This window comes from Mercenaria mercenaria, chromosome 16 (genome assembly GCF_021730395.1).
Source record: "Mercenaria mercenaria strain notata chromosome 16, MADL_Memer_1, whole genome shotgun sequence".
NCBI lineage: Eukaryota > Metazoa > Mollusca > Bivalvia > Venerida > Veneridae > Mercenaria > Mercenaria mercenaria.
In genome coordinates, this window is record NC_069376.1 from 4103497 (window position 1) to 4128299 (window position 24803).

At 34.6% G+C, this 24803-nt stretch overlaps 1 long non-coding RNA gene across 1 annotated transcript; it reads left to right on the forward strand.

Annotated features, from left to right (window-relative positions):
- The first annotated feature begins 2071 nt into the window (after positions 1 to 2071).
- Positions 2072 to 24533, forward strand: LOC128549429 (uncharacterized). The gene is made up of 11 exons (XR_008367607.1): positions 2072 to 2147; positions 3869 to 3985; positions 4416 to 4539; positions 5843 to 5988; positions 6339 to 6476; positions 14128 to 14261; positions 16498 to 16632; positions 17330 to 17444; positions 20648 to 20740; positions 22415 to 22530; positions 24425 to 24533. It is a non-coding gene; the product is annotated as an uncharacterized LOC128549429 (long non-coding RNA).
- The last annotated feature ends 270 nt before the right edge of the window (positions 24534 to 24803 follow it).

Below are 24803 nucleotides of genomic sequence, written 5' to 3' on the forward strand. Positions count from 1 at the left end.
AGGTCAGTAGGTCTAAAAATAGAAAAACATTGTGACCTCTCTAGAGGCCATATTTTTCACAAGATCTTCATGAAAATTGGTCAGAATGTTCATCTTGATGATATCTAGGTCAAGTTCGAAAGTGGGTCATGTGCCTTTAAAAACTAGGTCGGTAGGTCAAAAAATAGAAAAACCTTGTGACCTCTCTAGAGGCCATTTTTTTCATGGGATCTGTATGAAAGTTAATCTGAATGTTTATCTTGATAATATCTAGGTCAAGTCGAAACTGGGTCACGTGTGGTCAAAAACTAGGTCAGTAGGTCTAAAAATAAAAAAACCTTGTGACCTCTCTAGAGGCCATACTTGTGAATGGATCTTCATAAAAATTGGTCAGAATGTTCATCTTGATGATATCTAGATAAAGTTCGAAAATTGGTCAAGTGCCTTTAAAAACTAGGTCAGTAGGTCAAATAATATAAAACCTTGTGACCTCTCTAGAGGCCATATTTTTCATGGGATCTTTATGAAAGTTGGTCTGAATGTTCATCTTGATGATATCTAGGTCAAGTTCGAAACTGGGTCAACTGCGGTCAAAAACTAGGTCAGTAGGTCTAAAAATAGAAAAACCTCGTGACCTTCTAGAGGCCATACTTTTGATGAAAATTGGTCAGAATGTTCACCTTGATGATATCTAGGTCAAGTTCGAAACTGGGTCACGTGCCATCAATAACTAGGTCAGTAGGTCAAATAATAAAAAAAACCTTGTGACCTCTCTAGAGGCCATATTTTTCATGGAATTTGTAAGAAAGTTGGTCTGAATGTTCATCTTGATGATATCAAGGTCAGGTTCAAAACTGGGTCACATGAGCTCAAAAACTAGGTCACTATGTCAAATAATAGAAAAAACGACGTCCCCACCTTGGTTAAAGTTTTTTTACACTTTCTCTTTTTTCATCATATCTCAGTAATTACTTGATGGATTTGATTCAAACTTAAAATAGTTATTCCTCATCATCACCCACATCATCTGACATAAGGGTAATAACTCTTGCACAAATATTTCATGATTTATCCCCCCTTTTCACTTAGATTTTCAGGTTAAAGTTTTGATGCACTTTCACCCTATCTCTGTTATTACTGAATGGATTTGATTCAAACTTAAAATAATAGTTCAACATCATCACCCACATTATATGACACAAGGTGCATAATTCTGGCACAAATTTTTAATGAATTATTTCCCTTTTTACTTAGAATTTAAGGTTAAAGTTTTGATGCACTTTCACTCTATCTCTGTTATTACTGAATGTATTTTATTCATACTTGAATTAGTTGTTCAACATCATCACCCACATCATATTGACACAAGGTTCATAACTCTAGCACCAATGTTTCATGAATTATTCCCCCTTTTACTTAGAATTTAAGGTTAATTTTAATTTATTTTCACTATATCTCAGTTATTACTGAATGGATTTGATTCATACTTGAAGTACTTGTTTCAAATCATCATCCTCATCATATGACACAAGGTACATAACTCCTGCACCAATATTTTATGAATTATGCCCCCTTTTTGTTTAGAATTATAGTTATATAATGTTTTGATACACTTTATATTTACCTGTCTTATTACTTGAAATTTTTGACACAGACTCAGGCTATTGTGCATTATCTTCATCCATCATTGGAGTAATTAAACTCTCCAGTGACAGCTCTAGTTTCCGCAGATGTGCTCAGTTTCACTATCCAGCATCGAAATAGTCGAGCGCGCTGTCTCCTGTGACAGCTCTTGTTCTTTTTCTTGTAGGTGAACAACCGCTACGTTTCTAAGACATTAAACTTTAGAAACACTGTTTGCTGACGGGGCCTCATCAAGTTGTCCTTTCACGTACCCATCCGGATACTGGCCTGAACTGCGGGCTTGATGATAAGCATATTCCAGCTTTGCTTGATTATTTTTTCTGCTGGTCTTGAACTTGGCTGTTGTTTGATGATATTTATGTCTCTGTGACCTCATTCAAGATGTTTTGAGATACCTTTTTGCTCGTGGTGAAAGAGCCAGTCCAGTAATGCTTTTGACTTTTTTTCCACAGAACTGAAGCTTGCAATGAATTGTTCAGCTGAAGTGTTTTTGATGCCAGACTACCAGTAAAGTTTCTGGACAGGTTAATGTCTTTCAGCATAGTAGATAGTACTGCCCTGTTGAACATAGTAGATAGTATTGCCCTGTGAACGTTATAGGGCCATCATGGCCCTCTTGTTTATAAAATATAATCAAACAATCCTCAGCGCATACAAGGTTTCAGTACTGACCTTATGGAAAGAGACAAGTCAAAATGTAAGGAAAGGCCATAATGCAAATCAGAAATCATGTTGAAAACAATTATATGATACTTTATATATAAATGCAAATCAGAAATCATATTGAAAACAATTATATGATACTTTATATATAAATGCAAATCAGAAATCATATTGAAAACAATTATATGATACTTTATATATAAATGTTATATTAGACTGTAAGGAAAGGCCATATTGCAAATCAGAAATCATGTTGAAAACAATTATATGATACTTTATATATAAATGCAAATCAGAAATCATATTGAAAACAATTATATGATACTTTATATATAAATGCAAATCAGAAATCATGTTGAAAACAATAATATGATACTTTATATATAAATGCAAATCAGAAATCATATTGAAAACAATTATATGATACTTTATATATAAATGTTATATTAGACTGTAAGGAAAGGCCATATTGCAAATCAGAAATCATGTTGAAAACAATTATATGATACTTTATATATAAATGCAAATCAGAAATCATATTGAAAACAATTATATGATACTTTATATATAAATGCAAATCAGAAATCATGTTGAAAACAATTATATGATACTTTATATATAAATGTTATATTAGACTGTAAGGAAAGGCCATATTGCAAATCAGAAATCATGTTGAAAACAATTATATGATACTTTATATATAAATGCAAATCAGAAATCATATTGAAAACAATTATATGATACTTTATGTATAAATGCAAATCAGAAATCATGTTGAAAAAAATTATATGATACTTTATATATAAATGTTATATTAGACTGTAAGGAAAGGCCATATTGCAAATCAGAAATCATGTTGAAAACAATTATATGATACTTTATATATAAATGCAAATCAGAGATCATGTTGAAAACAATTATATGATACTTTATATATAAATGCAAATCAGAAATCATGTTGAAAACAATTATATGATACTTTATATATAAATGTTATATTAGACTGTAAGGAAAGGCCATATTGCAAATCAGAAATCATGTTGAAAACAATTATATGATACTTTATATGTAAATGTTATATTACACTGTAAGTTACATCTCTTTTCCAAAATATAGTTTGGCCCCCCCTATCCTAGCTTTGGTGGGGCTAGGCCCCCCTGCCCCTGCCCCCCCCCCCCCCTCGCCCCTTGCTCCTACGCCTATGACATATTCAAGTCCAAAAACAAAATTTCATTCCTGTAATTAAAACTAATTAAAAGTGGTGGTTGTAATCAAGAAAACGAAAGGAAAATATGATGTTAAGTAGTATGCAGTGAAATGCAAGTCATCTGGTCAGGTACCCTCATATAGCAGTATTTCAGACTGCAGAATTAACACCCTTCTTTCGTTTTAAATTAAATAACCTGAAAAAATGCAAAAAGAGACATGAAAAGTGTCTTATTTTATGAAAAATAAACAGTAAATATCATTGAGGAACTTTTTTCAACCAAATTACAGCTATTTAACCAAAATGTCCAACCTTTTTTTATTGTGGTATATGTGCATCTAATATGTCTTTGAACTTTATATTTTTTTTTTGTAGTTGGAAGTAACAGTAACACAGAATGGCTGGAGACTATTAACTTAAAAACTGAAGAGATACAGGTCTTTGTTCTATATGGTGATTGGTGGAACTACGGTGCAGTGTTGAATTTATAAGGTAGATCATTGATACTTGTTTCCATGTAACCATTAGAGGTTACTGGCAAGCAGCCCATGTGAAAAAAGCTTTGGACCAAGAGAGCTAACTTTTGCCGCACCTCTTGATATTACACATAGTTTGTTTTCAGACTCCTTTCCACATACTACAAACCTTCGTGTTCTCTGATGCATGAAGACCGTTTTAAATCTACTTGTATGATTTTACCAGTATCATACAACTTTACATTTATTGAAGGTAACTTTGAAATTCAAGTATATAATGTTAGGTATAGTGCTTATTATCTTTTACATGTGTTTGCTGATGGAATGTCTGTCAGTCTGTCCAACTGCAGTAGATGATTTTCATTAAATTTGTGCTGTTTGAATGTGCATCTTTAGAACTTTGATGGATTTACAAAACTTTTTCAAAAAATTCTACTTTTTTGTAGGTGTGAAGTTACAGAAAAGCAGAATAGCTACAGACCATTAAATTTAGAAAATGAAGAGATGCATGTCTCAGTTCAGCATCGTGTATATGGGAAACATTGTGGGTCACAGACATGAAATGATTTGGTAAGTAAACACGCCATAAATTTGTATTTAGAATTATTTTCCTGTAAATCCAACTGCACTGCTTAAGCCAGATTTTTTTTAACTTTACAGTTGAAGGGAGGTAACTCAAATTTGAAAAAAAAACACATACACACAAATGCCCTTGCTTAATTCTATTTTGGTAAATTACAGGGTTTGTTTTCACATAAATTTTTACTAAAACAGTTAAGAAACAAATCAAGGTTTTAGGTTTCTGTTCAGGTGTAATGATATACTACACCAGCAGCCTGTTTAAAATATTTGATGGCCGAGATTTGATTCATACCAGATATTTTCTGTTCTGTTCTTCCTCTTTCTATCATTGGTCCCTTAACCCTTACAATAATGGACACAATTGATTCTGCTTTTGCGACCAGTGTAGATCATGATCAGCCTACGCCATCCTTGCAGTCTGATCAAGATCTGCTCTGTTCGCCATTCAGCCAGTATCTGTTTAGTAAACACCCCTTTTGACAGTTAATGGTACAGTCCAAATTGAAAAATAGACAAGTGCATGATAAAAATTTAGCAGGGTAAAAATAATTTTAAGAGTATCCGTAAATATATTCATTTTTCCTTTCTGTTCAACAAATTTGCATTACATGCATTGATTTTGTAATTATTCAGATACGCAAAATAATGGGAAATTAATTTCAAGGAAAATCTAAAGTGACATAAATTTTGAACGGCAATTATTTTAGGTATTGTTTTTTCTTGTTTAGTCTAAACCTTTTACTTACTGACATAAATTTTGAACGGCAATTATTTTAGGTATTGTTTTCTTGTTTAGTCTAAACCTTTTACTTACTGACATAAATTCTTTTTATTTGTTTGTTTTTGTTTTTTTTGGTTGGGTTTAACGTCGCACCGACACAAGTTTAGGTCATATGGAGACATTCTAGCTTTGATGGTGGAGGAAGATCCCAAGTGCCCCTTCATGCATTATGTCATCACAAGCAGGCACCTGGGTAGAACCACCGACCTTCCGTAAGCCAGCTGGATGGCTTCCTGTCATGAAGAATTCAATGCCCCGAGTGAGGCTCGAACCCACATCAATGAGAGGCAAGTGATTTAAAGTCAGCAACCTTAACCACTCAGCCATGGAGGCCCCTTGACATAGAATCACTTACGAATATCATTTATTGCATGAAATTTCATAAAAGGAAACTTTTTATAGTTTCAAGTTACAAGTTAGGAGTTTTAGATGATTATCATTAAATTGTAAAATTGCTTCTCATAATATATTTCTTTCTAAACACTCTGAAAAGTGTCTCTTCTTTTGTAGTGTGAAGTAACAGTAAAGCAGAATGGCTACAGACAATTAGTTCAGAATAGAAGAAGAGATGCAGGTCTTTGTTCTATAAATTATGGTGTATGAGAGAACCATGGTGGAAATTTGGATTTCATGGCAGTCATAGAAATATCTAATAAGTAACCAGATAATTTTTGTTAAGAATAATTTACCACTTAAAAACTGCATTTAGAGTTACATAAGAGCTGAACAGATACCAATACTTTAAAAAGCAGCAACAATCCAATCTTCTATAAAACAGATTTTACAATTGAAGGGAGCTAACTTAATTAAAAAAATACATACTGAAATGCCCTTGCTTTCATAGAAATTTTCACTTACAGAATCTTATCAGGTTTCTAGTTTTGGATTGAGTACAACTACACTGGTATTTTAAGAATTGATGGATGCTTCCATAATTACAGTAAATGAAGCATTATATTTTCATACCAATTAAACACTTCCATACCGTATAATAGTATTTCTACAGGTCTGTTGGACAGTGATGTGTGTACCAGTCTGTCAGACTATTATGTGTCTGTCCAGTTGAAAAAATTCGCAGCGGATGCTTAGTTTCTCACATAATTTGGCAGAATTTTCACACAAGACAGATTGCAAAAGACTTTAGGTAAGTTTTAGTCGACTATACAATGTGTAGAGAGCTGTCCTACTCGACCGGCATTGGCGTCCTGTATATGCACTTAGGTTAAAGTCTTGATGCACTTTCTCTTTATCTCTATAATTACTTGATGGATTTGTTTCAATCTTTAAATGGTTATTGCTCATCACCACGCACATCACAAGTCATAACTCTCGCACCAATATTTCATGAATTATCCCCCTTTTACTTAGAACATTTTGATGAGCTTTCACTCTATCTCAGATATTACGGAATAGATTTGATTCAAATTTAAAATAGTTATTCTACCATATCACCCATATCATATGACAAAAGGTCCATAACTCTGGTACCAATATTTCCTGAATTATGCCCCCTTTTTACTTAGAATTTCAGATTAGATTTTTGATGCACTTTCACTCTGTCTCAGGTATTACTAAATGGATTTGATTCAAACTTAAAATAGTTATTCAACATCATCACTTATATCATATGACACAAGGGCCATAACTCTGGTACCAATATTTCCTGAATTATGCCCCCTTTTACTTAGAATTTCAGATTAGATTTTTGATGCACTTTCACTCTATCTCAGGTATTACTAAATGGATTTGATTCAAACTTAAAATTAGTTATTCAACATCATCACTTATATCATATGACACAAGGGCCATAACTCTGGTACCAGTATTTTCCTGAATTATGCCCCTTTTACTTAGAATTTCAGATTAGATTTTTGATGCACTTTCACTCTATCTCAGGTATTACTAAATGGATTTGATTCAAACTTAAAATAGTTATTCAACATCATCACTTATATCATATGACACAAGGTCCATAACTCTGGTACCAATATTTCCTGAATTATGCCCCCTTTTACTTAGAATTTCAGATTAGATTTTTGATGCGCTTTTACTCTATCTCAGGTATTACTAAATGGATTTGATTCAAACTTAAAATAGTTATTCAACATCATCACTCACATCATATTATGCATGGGTCATAACTCTTGCCACAGTATTTCATGAATTATCCCCCTTTTTATTTAGAATTTCAGATACAAAGTTTTGATGCTCTTTCACTCTGTCTCGGATATTACTGAATTGATTTGATTCAACCTGTATGTAGTTGTTCGACCTTACCACACACATCATTTGACATAAAGTCCAGAATTCTGGTACCAGTTTCATGAATTATCTTCCCCTTTACCTTGAATTTTAAGTTAAAGTTTTGATGCAATTTCTCCATCTCACTTATTTAGAAATGGATATGATTCAAACTTAAAGTCATTGTTCCACCTAATTGTCCTTATCACCCAATTTATATGACACAAGGTCCATGTCTCTGATACATATGTACCAATATATCATGAAATATGCCTCTTTTACCTAGAATTTCAGGTTAATTTTGATGCATTTTCACTATATCTCAGTTATTACTAAAAGGATTTGATTCAAACTTGAAGTTGTTATTCCAGTCATCTCCCACATAATATGACACAAGGTGCAGAAATCACTCTTGCACCAATATTTCATGAATTATCCCCCTTTTTGCTTAGAAGTATATGTATGTAATGTTTTGATACACTTTATCTTTACCTCTCTTATTACTTAATACTTTTGACACGTCCAATATCTTTATTATCCCCCGACGAAAGTCGGAGGGATATAGTTTTGGCGTTGTCCATCCGTCCGGAGCCATATCTAGGAAATGGTTGGGAATATTTATATAAATCTTCATATACATGTTCGCCACTATGAGTTCTTGCGGCCTGTCAAGTTTCAGTCAGATTGCCCTAAAACACCAGAGTTATGGCCCTTAGAAGTTTCTACTGTTAGCTATATAGGGTACTATAAATATGGCAATTTCTGCATCATAACTTTTGATATATTTGACCTAGAACTATGAAACTTAAACAGATTTAGATCACCATAATGTGGTTGTGTACACACAATTTTGTTCGCATTTATTTGTAAATTAAGAGTTATTGCCCTTTAATTTTATAAAAATCCACATATTTGTACATAACAGACTTACCATTTGGTAGAGTTTCATTAAATTTCTTTCATTCTTTTCCATGAGCATTTATTGTAAACATGTGAAGTTGTGTACCCACACGTGGTCAACCCCTTACCTTGATCACACCCCTCCCCCCCCCCCCCCCCCCCCCCCTCAAAAAAAAAGAAAATCATTCCTTATTTTAGATTTTTTAAAAACAAACTTCATATACATGTTTACCACTATGAGGTTATGGGGCCCATCAAGTTTCAGTCAGATTGCCCTAGTAACACCAGAGTTATGGCCCTTAGAAGTTTCTAGTGTTAACTACAGTCGACATCGTACTTGCGACCACCTCTATTAAGCGATTTTTGTATTAAACGACCGGTCAAAATCTCTCCCAAACGTTTTCAGTACATAAATTCATTCCATTAAACGACTTTTTTATTAAAGGACCAGCGACCACATTAATGTAGTCCCGACAGATAAAATATTCGACAAAAGTATCTATTAAGCGACCGGGTACCAAAATTCTACCGGGCATTTCTTCATCTGCGTAATTAGCGAGTACGTTTTGCATGTGACTGAATGCAATTAACCTTTGTATCAGTCGAACTGGCAAACAATCTAGCCATAATTTTCACGGTTTGTGGACTTGGAAAAGTGTTCACGATGTTAAAACAGATTTTCAAATCATACATGTGTATGTTCATAATAAATACAGTTACATTAACAGTTAAAATAACTTTTCTTTTCATCTGACCGAAATTCATTAAGAGACCATTCCATTAAGAGACCACTTCTTAGCAGTCCCTTGTGTGGTCTCTTAATACATATATGGTACTATAGATCTATAGATATGGCAGTTTCTGCAACATAACTTTGATATATTCGACCTTGAACTATGAAACTTATACAGAATTTTGAGCACTATAATGTGGTTGTGCCCAAACAATTTCATAGGGATTTCTTTTGTAACTTCAGAGTTATTGCCCTTTGATTGTCTAAAAATCCACATATTTGTACATAACAAACTTACCATTAGGCTGAATTTCATTAAATTTCTTTCATTCTTTTCTATGAACATTAATTGTAAACATGTGAAGTTGCGCACCCACACCTGGTAACCCACTTGCCTTGGTCACACCCCCCCCCCCCCCCCCCCCCCCCCCCCCCCCCCCCCCCCCCCCAAAAAAAAATTTTTTTTTCATTCCTTATTTTACTTTTTTTTTTAACCTTCCATGAATATTTATCAACATGATGCAAGTTGTACCATTCCCCCACCTCCACCCACCACTGATCATGCATACTCTGCCCTCTACCCCCCACCCCTTCCCCCACTTCACCCATTTTTAGCTCGACTATTCAAAGAATAGTCTAGCTATTCTACTCACCCTGACGTCGGCGTCCGCGTCACACCTTGGTTAAGTTTTCGCATGCAAGTACATACAGCCATCAGTTAAAGGCATATAGCTTTGAAACTTATTTTTTCTTTTTCTAGGTCAATTACCAACCTCTCTGGGTCAAGTCCCATAACTCTGACATGTATTTTGAGCAAATTATGCCCCCTTTTGGACTTAGAACATTTTGGTTAAAGTTTTACATGCAAGTTACTAACTCCAAAACTAATGCAGATATTGATTTGAAACTTCACATGTGTCTTCGGGGTTATAAAACTAGTTGATAGCAGCAAGTCCCATAACACTGACTTTCATTTTGGCCAAATTATGTCCCCTTTTGGACTTAGAAAATTCTGGTTAAAGTTTTGCGTGCAAGTACATACAGCTATTTCTAAAAGGCATATAGATTTAAAACTTATTTTTTCTTTTTCTAGATCAATTACCAACCTCACTGGGTCAAGACCCATAACTCTGACATGTATTTTGAGCAAATTATGCCCCCTTTTAGACTTAGAAAATTTTGGTTAAGTTTTACATGCAAGTTACTATCTCCAAAACTAATGCAGATATTGATTTGAAACTTCACATGTGTCTTCGGGGTTATAAATCTAGTTGATAGCAGCAAGTCCCATAACTCTGACCTTCATTTTGGCCAAATTATGCCCCCTTTTGGACTTAGAAAATTCTGGTTAAAGTTTTGTGTGCAAGTACATACAGCTATTTCTAAAAGGCATATAGAATTGAAACTTATTTTTTCTTTTCTAGATCAAGTACTAACCTCACTGGGTCAAGTCCCATAACTCTGACATGTTTTTTGAGCAAATTATGCCCCCTTTTAGACTTAGAAAATTTTGGTTAAAGTTTTACATGCAAGTTATTATCTCCAAAACTAATGCAGATATTGATTTGAAACTTCACATGTGTCTTCGGGGTTATAAAACTAGTTGATAGCAGCAAGTCCCATAACCCTGACCTTCATTTTGGCCAAATTATGTATCCTTTTGGACTTAGCAAATTCTCCTTTTGGACTTAGAAAATTCTGGTTAAAGTTTTGCGTAAGCCCGCCCGCTTAGCTCAGTAGGTAAGAGCGTTGGTCTACGGATCGTGGGGTCGCAAGTTCGATCCTCGGGAGCGGCATATGTTCTCCGTGACTATTTGATAAACGACATTGTGTCTGAAATCATTAGTCCTCCACCTCTGATAATTCGTGTGGGGAAGTTGGCAGTTACTTGCGGAGAACAGGTTTGTACTGGTACAGAACCCAGGAACACTGGTTAGGTTAACTGCCCGCCGTTACATGACTGAAATACTGTTGAAAAACGGCGTTAAACCCAAAACAAACAAACAAATAAAGTTTTGCGTGCAAGAACATACAGCTATTACTAAAAGGCATATAGATTTGAAACTTATCTTTTTCTTTTTCTAGATCAAGTACTAACCTCACTGGATCAAATCCCATAACTCTGACATGTATTTTGGGCAAATTATGCCCCCTTTTGGACTTTGAAAATTCTGGTTAAAGTTTTACATGCAAGTTTCTATCTCCAAAACTAATGCAGATATTGAATTGAAACTTCACATGTGCCTTCGGGGTTATAAAACTAGTTGATAGCAGCAATTCCCATAACTGATATGCATTTTGGTCAAATTATTCTCCCTTTTGAACTTAAAACTCTTTTGATATTTAACCTTTTTGGGTAATATTTTCCTGCTTCTGGGACAATATTTCGAATAGTCGAGCTTGGCTGTCTTACTGACAGCTCTTGTTTTTTATTTTTTAATTTTCATTTTTAATTTTCCATCAATATTTATAATCAACATGTGAAATTTTGTTTCCTCACCTGTTCCCCCACCCCCCCCCCCCTTAAAAAATAAATATATACATATATGTATATATATATATATATATATATATACATATATATATTTCCATTCCTTTTTTTTTTTAAATGTTCAAACCTTCAACATGTTAAGTTGTGACTGCACAAACCTTGCCCTTAGCCATGTTCAAGATATTTTACTTGATTGTGTTCTCTTAAGGACATCTGTTCTTTTAAGTTCAAATGTACATGTTAAACAGCAACATCTGGTGCCAAACCACTCAAAGACAATATTTCGTTCCAGTTAAACTTCAAGCGCACATTTCAATAACTGCATTTAATTTTAAAAGCTAAGCTTATTACAGTAAGCATATCCCATTCAAAATAAATTCTTTAGTCTGGATCAAAGTATCATACATTTAATATGTACACTTTAATTAAACATTTGTTTTCTGTTAAATTGATTTTGACTATTGAAATTATTTGCTTCTTATTAACATCATTAACTCTTTGCCGAACATATTTTTTGCCATTCCTCACCACAAACCCTTTCGGCAGGGGATACCAATTCATCGAATTTGCTTGTTCTTTTTGGAGTCATTAAACAGCTCCAGCTTCCTCAGATACGGCCAGTTTCAGTATCCAGTTTTACTATCCAGTTTCCCTATCCAGTTTTACTATCCAGTTTTACTATCCAGTTTCAGTATCCAGTTTTACTATCCAGTTTCCCTATCCAGTTTTACTATCCAGTTTCACTATCCAGTTTTACTATCCAGTTTCCCTATCCAGTTTTACTATCCAGTTTCCCTATCCAGTTTCAGTATCCAGTTTCCCTATCCAGTTTCCCTATCCAGTTTCACTATCCAGTTTCCCTATCCAGTTTTACTATCCAGTTTCCCTATCCAGTTTCACTATCCAGTTTTACTATCCAGTTTCACTATCCAGTTTCACTATCCAGTTTTACTATCCAGCATCGAAATAGTCGAGTGTGCTATGTCCTGTGACTGCTCTAGTTCTTCATTAGTTTAAAGTAGTTTTCAGTTCAACTGAGCACAAAGTGCTCATTGTGAGCTTATAGGATCATTGGTGGTCTTTCATCCATATATCAGCCAAAATTTCTCTATCTCCTTTTAACCATTATGCCTATTTCAACCAAACTTCACAGGATTGTTTCTTTGCTTTGGAGGTCTTATTTCAGATTTCAAGACTATCATTATACTGAGTAGCAGAATTCTTGTTGCAATGGCAACTAAAAGGAGAAACGTTATAATATTCTTCACAGAAAACATTTTAAAATACTATCCTAGAAATTTTCCTTGGGTGATCTATATGAAAAAAAACCAACAACAAACAAACAATCAACACATAGGTCCAGGCTAATGTTCCTAGTATAGTTATATGGAAAACTTTGGAAGATCTTTTCTGAAACTGCTTGTCCAGTTTTAAAATAATTACACAGAAGTTTTCCTTACGTTACCATTTCCCAAATTCCTTCAGATCATTATTTTGCATTAAAAAAAGGGAGTGGGAGAGGGGCAGGCTAGTGTGGAGTGGGGAAGGGTGTAGGTTAGTTTTCCCAGTATTGATGTATAGAAAACTTTGAAAATCTTCAGGTTTGAAACATCTGGCTTGACTTGAAAATAATTTCAAAGCAGTGTTCCTTGTGTAGCCATTCACCAAATACTTTCAAATAATTTTGTTTCATTAAATCTCATGACTGCCAGGAGGTGTGGCTAGTTTCTCATAAAGGCTTACTTAAAATGATTTATTAAAATTTTCTCCTTTTCTAAGTTCTTGGCTGACACTCTTCAAATTCCTGATTTTTCAAAAAGAACATGGCTACCTGGGGTCATGGCTAGTTTTCTCTGTATGGCTTTAAATAAACATAATTATCTTCTCCTAAACTCCTAGCTCGATTTCAAAATAATTTGGCTGCAAAACACCTTGTTTTTGTTAAGAATAAGAATGCCATTGATGGGGCAAGTTTTCCCTATATGGAAAATTGTAAAGCTGTGAAAAGTACTTGTTTGATTAGAAAATAATTTCACTACAATTTTCTGTGGGTGATCCTGTATCAAATTCCTTCAAGCCTCATTAATTTGTTAGTTTTCTCTATGTGACTGTGTGAAGAACTTTAATTCAAAATCTTCTCTTCTGAAATTTCTATTCTTGTTTACATTAAATTGCTCTTTTGGATACTTGAATTGACACAGTACACACAGTCTGAATAGAGAAATATGTGTAATCATAATCAGTTCAAGGACTTGAACAGATTAGGCCTGAAATTGGCATATTCTAATTGATTATGAAGGAAAACAGGCAGATTTTCACACACTAGACTTGAATATTGGTTTCTTTAAATGCTTAATTGAGCATAAATCTTCATATTTGAGGTCCTGAATTGTATGTTTACTTATTCTGTTGGATTTCTTATATTTTCAGTACCCAAAAACCTGAAATGAGAATGCTTTGACGATATAAAGTTTTTCGCATAGACGGGGATTGGCCACCTCTGTATATATAAGTCTACAACTGCTCAGATTTGACCGAAGACAATTGTTTGGTGTTGTGGATGGGTAAATAATTCCATTGTAAATACAAATGTACTTTTAATAAAAGTCAGGTACTTTTCCATGATACTGTAAAATTTAATAGACTTCGTTTAAATTGCAACGGCAATTGAAAGACAGGTAGAAATTAGAATTATAGTGGAATAACATTATTTCAGCCAGTTTTACCATAATGACTACATTCTGAAGCATGTGTGGTAGTGAGATTACATTAGTAATCTGTTACTTTGAAATTGGACAGGATTTTGTTCATAATAATTGGTACAGTCAGCTGTATTCCAAGTGAGAATTATTAGGTCAGACTGCAGTTAATTATTAGCTACGATCTGGCCTATATATTCTCACTTGGAATACAGGTTACTGTACTAATTTTTACCTGACAACAGTTAACGTTGCTTCAGATCTGGAAGTCAGGAAAGCAAATTTGTTTGTTTTGGGTTTAACGCCGTTTTTCAACAGTATTTCAGTCATGTAACAGCGGGCAGTTAACCTAACCAGTGTTCCTGGATTCAGTACCAGTACAAACCTGTTCTCCGCAAGTAACTGCCAACTTCCCCACATGAATCAGAGGTGGAGGACTAATGATTTCAGACACAATGTCGTTTATCAAATAGTCACGGAGAACATACGCCCCGCCCGAGGATCGAACTCATGACCCCGCGATCTGTAGACCAACACTCTTACCTACTGAGCTAAGCAGGAAAGCAAGGAATTTGAACAGACATTGTGATTGATAGCTTTGTTATTCAAAGTGTTTGTTATGACACATTTTACATATGTAAGACTTGATTTTTAGCTCACCTGTCACATAGTGACAAGAAGAGCTTTTGTGATCACCCTTCGTCCGTCATCCGTCCGTCAACAATTTCTTGTCTGCACGATAGTGGTTTCGTTTATGATTTAGTTTAACCAAACTTGCACACAACTTGTATCACCATAAGATCTCGGCTCCTTTCTTGAACTGGCCAGATCCCATTATGGGTTCCAGAGTTATGGCCCCTGATAGGGCCGGAATTAGCTATTTTGACCTTGTCTACACAATAGCAGCTTCATTTATGATTTAGTTTAACCAAACTTGCACACAACTTGTATCACCATAAGATCTCGGCTCCTTTCTTGAACTGGCCAGATCCCATTATGGGTTTCAGAGTTGTGGCCCCTGATAGGGCCGGAATTAGCTATTTTGACCTTGTCTGCACAATAGCAGCTTCATTTATGATTTGATTTTAACTGAACTTGCACACAACTTGTATTACCACAAGATCTTGGTTCCTTTCTTGAACTGGCCAGATTCCATCATAGGTTCCAGAGTTATGGCCCCTTAAAGGTCCAAAATTGGCTATTTTGGCCTTTGCAGCCATACAGAGACTTCATTTATGGTTTTATTTGATACAAACTTCCAAAATATCTTCAACAACAATTAATCTTGGATTCCATGACAAATCAGATCCAGTTGTAGGTTCCAGAGTAATTTTATATCTGATTACCTCCCCAGATTGTTATAAATACGGATTTATATCAGTAAATACTTACAGGACTTATTTGAAATTTCATTATTGTTATTAGTTGGACTGAGACAATCGGTAGATAACTATGTACTGATTTTATGTCAAATTACCTCCCTTTATTTCAAATTAAAATGGGTAAATCTCCATAACTAATGAAGATACTGATCTAAAATTTCATTTATGTCAACAGATTTATTTGGCAGATCCTTCTTTTGTTCACTTATAAATATTTTTTTTAATTACTTCACATTTACATTACTATAAATAGCTTATTTTTAGTAACTTTTTTATTATTGGCCGTAGAGGGAAAAACCGAGACCACTTTCCTGTGGTACAATATGGATGGTACCTCCAATTTTTAGGTATATTTTGACATAATAATCTATACCTTGTAAGATTTTTTTTTCTTTTTGGTTAAATTTCTTCCCTTTGTTGTTCCTGTCCTTTTTCTGAGGACCTTCTTGTCCTCAAGTGCAATGATAACAGGTGAGCGATATAGGGCCATCATGGCCCTCTTGTTAGGTTTTATATTACATTTTGAAAGTTTCAGTATGGGGAAAGGAGATTGTGATGTAAATGTTCATAGAAAAGTTGCCTAGAGGGACACTTTTCTACATTTCACACTTTCTTTGCAGTCATATTGTTTTGAAATATATTTTGCACATACATGCAGTCATTTAAACTGAATAAGTTTTCAATCTGAGATATTATGACTAGCTTGAGTCATATTTCAGATGTGGTGTGGCTGCAGGCTTTCCAATCACACAGAAGATACTGGTTCTATCACAAGAAGGGTCACATCAATTGATATTAGTCACTGGAAAAATTCGGAGAACCAGTTGTATATGCTCAGGTTGAAATTTATTAAGGTATTTGCAGAAATTTAGCCAGTTTGGAACATTCAGCAGGCAGTGATGGACATTAAAACCATTCTTTATATAGATCAGGGATGTTGTTTATATATAGATCAGGGCTGGGCTGTTGTTTATATATAGATCAGGGCTGTTGTTTTTTTTTTTGCCAGCAAGCTCCGCTGTGATACACAATTTAAGATTTTGTTCATTGTGAATGGACATAATGTCTGTCTAGTTTTGTGTAATTTCACCTTAACCACAGGGATTTATTTATTGCAGATCACTAAGTCTTTCATCACTTGTTTCACTTGGTCATAATGGCTGTCTGGTTTTGTGTAATTTCACCTTAACAGCAGGGATTTCTTTATTATCACTAAGTCTTTCATCACTTGTTTCACTTGGTCATAATGGCTGACTGGTTTTGTGTAATTTCACCTTAACACCAGGGAACTCTTTATTATCACTAAGTCTTTCATCACTTGTTTCACTTGGTCCAGTGCAGCTATCAGTCACAGACAGAACAAAATTGAAAACTCGGAAAGCAACTTTTTGAACATTCATTGTTTTAACACAACATCACATCACACATGGAAACAGTTGCTACAATGCACAATTCTGATATAACACTGAGATATGTCTTAATATATGCTTTGCATTAAAAAAGGAATTATCTTTTATGTACATCATGTGAGGAAATATTCTTCTTTTGTAGAGAAATATATGAGGTAGGGCTCTGCAGTTTTCCATTAACACAACAAGAAGTTTACATTTGTTGCACAGAGTTGAAGGAAATGTTATAGGAAAAGTGTACAGAATGTAAGGATATGGTATGTTCCTGCTGAAAAAAAAATATGTAAACGAATCAATATTATAGGTTTGACTGTACAAAGTATATGGAGAGTTATTCTTGTCTCTCTGGCACCGGCTTTCACGTCTTCAGTTTAAATGCTAAAAGTTTCCTGAACTTCTACTTCGTCAGTGTTATTATACCCCCACCAAACATGTTTGAGGGGGGTATATAGGAGTCAGTTTTGTCGCGTCCCGTCCCGTCCCGTCGCGTCCCGAAATCTATTATCTCAGTTATTACCAAATGGATTTGATTCAAACTTAAAATACATGTTCCACCTTATCACCCACATCATGTGACACAAGGTGCATAACTCTTGACACCAAGTTTTCATGAATTATGTCCCCTTTTACTTAGAATTTAAGGTTAATTTTGTTGTATTTTCACTATATCTCAGTTATTACTAAATGGATTTGATTCAAACTTAAAATAGATGTTCCACCTCATCTCCCACATCATGTGACATAAGGTGCATAACTCTGACACCAATTTTTTTATGAATTATGCCCCTTTTTACTTAGAATTTAAGGTTGATTTTGATGTATTTTCACTTTATCTCAGTTACTACTGAATGGATTTGATTCAAACTTATAATAGATGTTCCACCTCATCACCCACATCATGTGCCCACATCATGTGACACAAGGTGCATAACTCTGACACCAAGTTTTCATGAATTATGTCCCCTTTTACTTAGAATTTAAGGTTAATTTTGTTGTATTTTCACTATATCTCAGTTATTACTAAATGGATTTGATTCAAACTTAAAATAGTTGTTCCACCTCATCACCCAGATGATGTGACATAAGGTGCTTAACTCTGACATAAATTTTTTATGAATTATGTCCCCTTTTACTTTAAATTTAAGGTTGATTTTGATGTATTTTCACTATATCTCAATTATTACAAAATGGATTTGATTCAAACTTAAAATAGATGTTCCACCTCATCACCCACATCATGTGACACAAGGTGCATAACTCTGACACCAATTTTTCATGAATTATGCCCCTTTTTACTTAGAATTTAAGGTTAATTTTGATGTATTTTCACTATATCTCAATTACTACTGAATGGATTTGATTCAGACTTAAAACAGATGTTCCACCTCATCACCCACATCATATGACACAAGGTGCATAACTCTGACACTATTTTTCTTGAATTGTGTCCCCTTTTACCTAGAATTTAAGGTTAATTTTGATGTATTTTCACTAATCTCATTCTGATTGGCTTAGAGCCAAAGGGAAGTAACCTTTTTTAACCTTTGTACTGAGTTTCTTCCCCTTAAATTCCAGGAATAAGTCTATTTTTAGAAATCCTATTTTTAGATTTTCAATATTTTAGGTATTTTCTAACTTTTTTTATTATAAGTCCTATGTAAAAAGTAAAAACATTTTTCCGTGGTAACATGGGTCGGTAAGACACTTTTTTGTATTCACTTTTAGTGTATCTCTAATATTAGAGATTTAATATATTTACTAGTATTACTATACTAGTATTATACTAGTATTACTTATATGTGGAAGCCCAGGATGAAGTACTCCAAAGTATTTTTAAGATTCCTTATGGTTGCCATTCTTCTGTGACAAGACCGTATTGTGGGGGTATGAGTCACTCCTGTGACAGTTCTAGTTACTTGATGGCTTTATTCACTGAAAATAGTTATTCCTTATAACACTTGCATCATATGAAACTAAGACCATAAATTTCGTATAAGTCTTTCCTCAGTCATGCCCTCAATTAAATAAATTTTCAGGTTGAAGTTTTGATAAATTTTTTTTCACATGAATAATGCTTTGAAGTGCCGTGTGATTGATCCTGTTTTATGAATTATATGGATAACCAAACACCAACATGTACATGTAGCTTTTAAGATTAAGAAGAGGCAAAAAGTAAATAGTGTCTGATTCATGTCCATAACTGCCATTCTTCAAGGGATTTTTAAATTGATTGGCATAAATTTTCACTGTAATGGGGCAATGAGTCATGTGCAAGACTCAGACCTCAAGCACCAAGGACAAGGTCACACTTAGAGGTTCAGTGTTCCCATTGCATGTTTCTAGTCCAGTCATCCATATTCAAATTACCTGGCACAAATGTTCCCTTTAATAAGTTGATGTGTCACTCTGTAGACCAACATCCCTAGCTCAAAGGTTAACTTGGTCCTTTTCATGTCCAGTCCATAGCTCTGCCACAAATTTTTCCCTATCATGTCGTTGATAGCATATGCAAGATCCAGACCTCTAGCTCCAAGGTCAAGTTCACACATAGAGGTCAAAGGTTAACATGGTCTTGCTTCTTGTCCTGTCCATTGCTCTGCCATTTGTCAAGGAATTTTAAAATCACTTAGCACAAATATTCTTCATTAAGAGGCAATGTGTCATGTGCAAGACCAGGCCCCTGTTTCAACGATCAAGGTCACAGTTAGATGTTAACTTGACTTAAATAATCACAAAAACAAATTATTTTGGTGCATGTAAGACTCAGACATCTAATGCAAGGTCGGTGTCACCTATTGGGATTTTTGGTAATTTTTGTCTGCTCTGTAACTTTTTGATGCAGTGGTGTTGGTATAAATATTCACCATTACAAGACATGGTGTCATATACAAATTCGCAGTCACTGTGAGGCACCCCAGTAAATTTCTTTTTTTCTGTGTGTACATGAAATTACTTCCCTTTTTTTATGATAAAGTACAATACATTGGATTTATATCAGTTTTCCCAGTAATTTAAAAATGAAAGTAAGATAATTTGTATTATAGACTGTTTAGTACCATATAAACATCGTGTATTTCACTTGTTTATTAAATACCTCCCTTTAATATGACAAAATATTTCATTTTATTTTAATTAATTTCCTTTCTTATTTAAAGATAAAAAAAACAGTAAACCATTATAATGCATATATTAGCATTTGAAAGCATTCACAAATTATAGATTTCCAGACATTTTCAAACTACATAACGTCTGTGTGAATTTTCTGATATGTAGTTTTGATTTATGTACATCTATAGTATAGAAGAAGACATTGACAATGTGTTCTCATGCAATATGTTTTGTGAAAAATGTCCCTTAGCCAGGTACCTTTGCTACAAATTTTTGTTGTTTTCTACAAGTAACTGATAACTTCTTCACATGATCTAGGGAGTAAACTTAGCCTTGATGTTTTGCCTTACAGATAGCCAAACACCTTCCCCAGGATTCCATGCAGCAACCTTCTGATAGAAAGATGTACCTGTTGTGCAGAGGGGATAAGCTGGCTTGGTGACAGGTATATTAGTTCATATAAAACAATGATAAAATTACACATAAACCTTATATGCATGTATAATTCTTTTTAATCTGTGTTGGTATTTTACTCTTTATTTCGAATTTTCGGACACTTGTCCTTTTTCAAGAATATGGAAATATTTTTCTGACTAAGTAATATCCATGTAACATTTATATCACAGGAAATTCGTAGAGAACCACAAGGCACTGCTACATACAAAATATCAAAGGCATGGCTCTTATGGTTTTAAACAAGAAGAATTGACTGTGAATCTCTAACAAGTTTGTTCAAATTATGGGTGAAAAGAGGCTCTACTCTGGGGGGTCACTTTTTAAAATTATGAGTTATATAGGAAAAAAAGTTAAAAAAGTCAAAGAAAAGCATTGTGTATGAGACAAAGAATGTATTTTTCAATTGATCTTCATGAATTTTGGTCAGAATGATAACCCTGATGAAATCTAGGCTAAGTTTGATAATGAGTCATTTTGGGTCAAAAACTAGGTCACTAAGTCAAATCAAAGAAAAACCTTGTGAAAGCGATAAAGGCTGTATTTTTCAACAGATCTTCATGAAATTCTGTCAGTATGAATGCCTTCTGCCACAGGTTTAAATAGACTTACAGTATACTGTATATAGGAAAATACTTTAAAATTCTTCTTGTTTAAAACCATAAGAGCCATGCCTTTGATATTTTGTATGTAGCAGTGCCTTGTGGTTCTCTACCAAAACTGTTCAAATTATGCCACTGGAATGAAAAAGAGGCCATACCCCGGGGCTTTCAGGTTTTACATAGACATATATATATAGGAAAAAAAAAATCTTCTTGCCTGAAAACGCAAGGCCTAGACTTTTAGTATTGGGTGTGTTGCCTTTCCTAGTATTTCTTTACCAGATTTGTTCAAGTTATGTCCGTAGGGTGAACAGAGGCCCTGGCCTGGGGGTACCATGTTTAACATAGACTTATACATGTATATGAAAAAAATAAAGATCTTCTTGTCTGAAAGTTCAAGGCCTAGGCCTTTGATATTTGGTATGTAGCATTGCCTGGTGAATCTCTAACAAGTTTGTTCAAATTATGGGTGAAAAGAGGCTCTACTCTGGGGGGTCACTTTTTAAAATTATGAGTTATATAGGAAAAAATGATTAAAAAATTATCAGATCATATTTCCTAGGTTGTTTATTGATAATTACCTGATGACACCAAGCAATTACGGATCACTTGACTGTGATCTTAACCTTCTGACCTACTTTCTTGTTTTTAAAGATACAGCCTTGAAATTTGGATGCCATGTGCAGTTTTACACCTCGATCTTATAACTGACTTTCAGTCACCATGAATGTGACCTACTGATCTACCTTCTTAATATTTTAGCATCAGTTTGCCATTTGAAACATGTAGCTCATATTACTCAGGTGAGCGATTCAGGGTCAAATCAGATGAGCGTCTGCAACCGCATGGCAGTGCTCTTGTATTACTATTGTCTAGAAATTATATCAGTTTGCCAATGTGGAAAAAAAAGCACATATAAATCACAAACTTGGCTTCATACATTATTGCAAATAGCTTCAACATTTCGAAGATGTCACATTTAATAAAGGGTGATAAATGTATATTGGATGTTATTCTGGCAGTTAAACTCTTTCTTGGTGATATCTTTTAAGATTGTCTTACAGGAAAAAGAAAAGGAAAATGGCCCCAGGAAAGACAAGCTACAGTAGATACAAGTTGCTAAGGACAAGAATGTCTGTTATTCATGGAAACATCAGAGTTCAGCAGGTTCTTGAAACAGGTAATTTGATAATCTGTCAATTAACAACATCATGGTATATGTTGGATGCATTAATTTTATCAGTAAGTGTGATAACAAATATAAGGCAGTGAATCAACTTTTATTTCATCTATATAAACTGTTAATATGTTCATACTGCAATATAACATAGTGTCCAGGGTACAAAATTATAAAGCTGAATTTCAGCTCAACTTAAATAAGAATAAGAAAGTTTAGTGTCTATATCTGTACTGGTTATATTGTCATTAAGTCAATATATCTTCTGTTGAATTGAAACATCTCAAATCATTTGCCCCTCTTGGATGTGGGTTCGAGCCTCACTGGGGACGCTGAATTCTTCATATGCATGAGGAAGTCATCCAGTCGGCTTATGGTAGGTCAATGATTCTACCCATGTACCTGTTGGTGATGAAATAATCCACAGGGGGGCACCTGTGTTCTTCATCAAAGCTGGAAAGTCGCCCTATAACATATGGTTGTGTGGGTGCGACATTAAACACAACAAAATAAATCAATCAATCAATTGAAGCATGTTATACTTGCTAATTAGTGTGACAAATTGTTTAACTCTAAGTGCAGTATTTCCTGAGATACATGCCCCGTTTTAACTTAGAAAAGTTCTATAACTCTTAAATAAATTTTAACAAAAGTTTTCCCCTTTAAGGTTGAAGGTTTGCGTATACATTGCTCTCTCAAAGACAATGCAAATATTGAACTGAAACATAACACAAGCTATTATGAGTCCCCTGTTTATGAATGGTGGGGGCATATATAGATTTGGTCTTGTCCGTGTTTCCGTCCGTCCGAAGTTCGTGACACACCTAGCTCAAAAAGTATTTGATATAAATTGATGAAACCTTGCATGAGTCTTTTATCATGATAGAAACTTGCCCAGTGACTTTCTTTCTGCCATCATTACCTATTTACACTGGTATGAAGCACAATGACTTTCTTGCTACCAGCTCTACCTGTTTACATTGTCGTGAAGCTCAGTGACTTTCTTGCTACAAGCTCTACCTGTGTACATTGTCCTGAAGCTCAGTGACTTTCTTGCTACAAGCTCTACCTGTGTACACTGTCGTGAAGCTCAGTGAGTCTTGCTTCCAGCTATACCTGTGTACACTGTCATGAAGCTCAGTGACTTTCTTGCTGTCAGCTCCACCCGTGTACACTGTCATGAAGCCGAGTGACTTTCTTGATTCCACTTGGCGATATATGACCATTTTGTGTTGATTCGCCGTAAAACCCAACATACTCACTTCTTGATTCCATCTCTACCTGTGTACACTGTCATGAACTTCAGTGACTTCCTTGACTTCCAGCTGTACCTGTGTACTCTGTCATGAAGCCGAGTGACTTTCTTGCTACCAGCTCTACTTGTGTACACTGTCATGAAGCCGAGTGATTTTCTTGCTACCAGCTGTACCTGTGTACAACGTCATGAAGCCTAGTGACTTTCTTGATTCCAGCTCTTCCTGTGTACATTGTCATGACGTGGAGTGACTTCCTTGCTGCCAGCTTTATCTGTGTACTTTGTCATGAAGCCCAGTGACTTTCTTGTGGCCAGCTTTACCTGTGCACTATGTAATGAAGCCCAGTGGCTTACTTGCTACCAGCTTTACCTGTGCACTATGTAATGAAGCCCAGTGGCTTACTTGCTACCAGCTCTACCTGTGCACAATGTCATGAAGCCCAGTGACTTTCTTGAGGCCAGCTCTACCTGTGTACACTGCCATATAATTAATAATTAATAATACTGATACTGATTATTGAGTTTTAAAGTTAAAGTCCATAACATCTACATAAAAAATCAAGCTTTTTGCTGTTTCTCCCACTTTCAGTAATAGGGTTCCACATATATAACATGTATATTACAATATTACAACATTTTCAGGCCATTTGAAATCAGAGACTATCAGTACATTTTTGGTGATCATTTGATGAGGCCAGTTGTAGTGTTTTAACATGAGACAGGAAAAGTGAGTTTACATTTTGCTAGAACATTGTTACAGATATTTCTCTATTACAAAAGGAACTGAAGGCATGAAGGACTGTTTATGCCTATATATAATCACTCTGCTTTATGTAGTTAGTTAATTCATCCTTGATAAACACTTGGTGTCTTGAGTTATCACTTTTAAACAGTTCAAGGGATTCCAATGAAACCTTACACAGATTTAAATCATGTTGAGAAATTATGTGCTATGTACATGAATCAGATTTTTACATCAAAAGTCAAGGTCACAGCCAAGGGCACTGCAATTTTTGGGTTT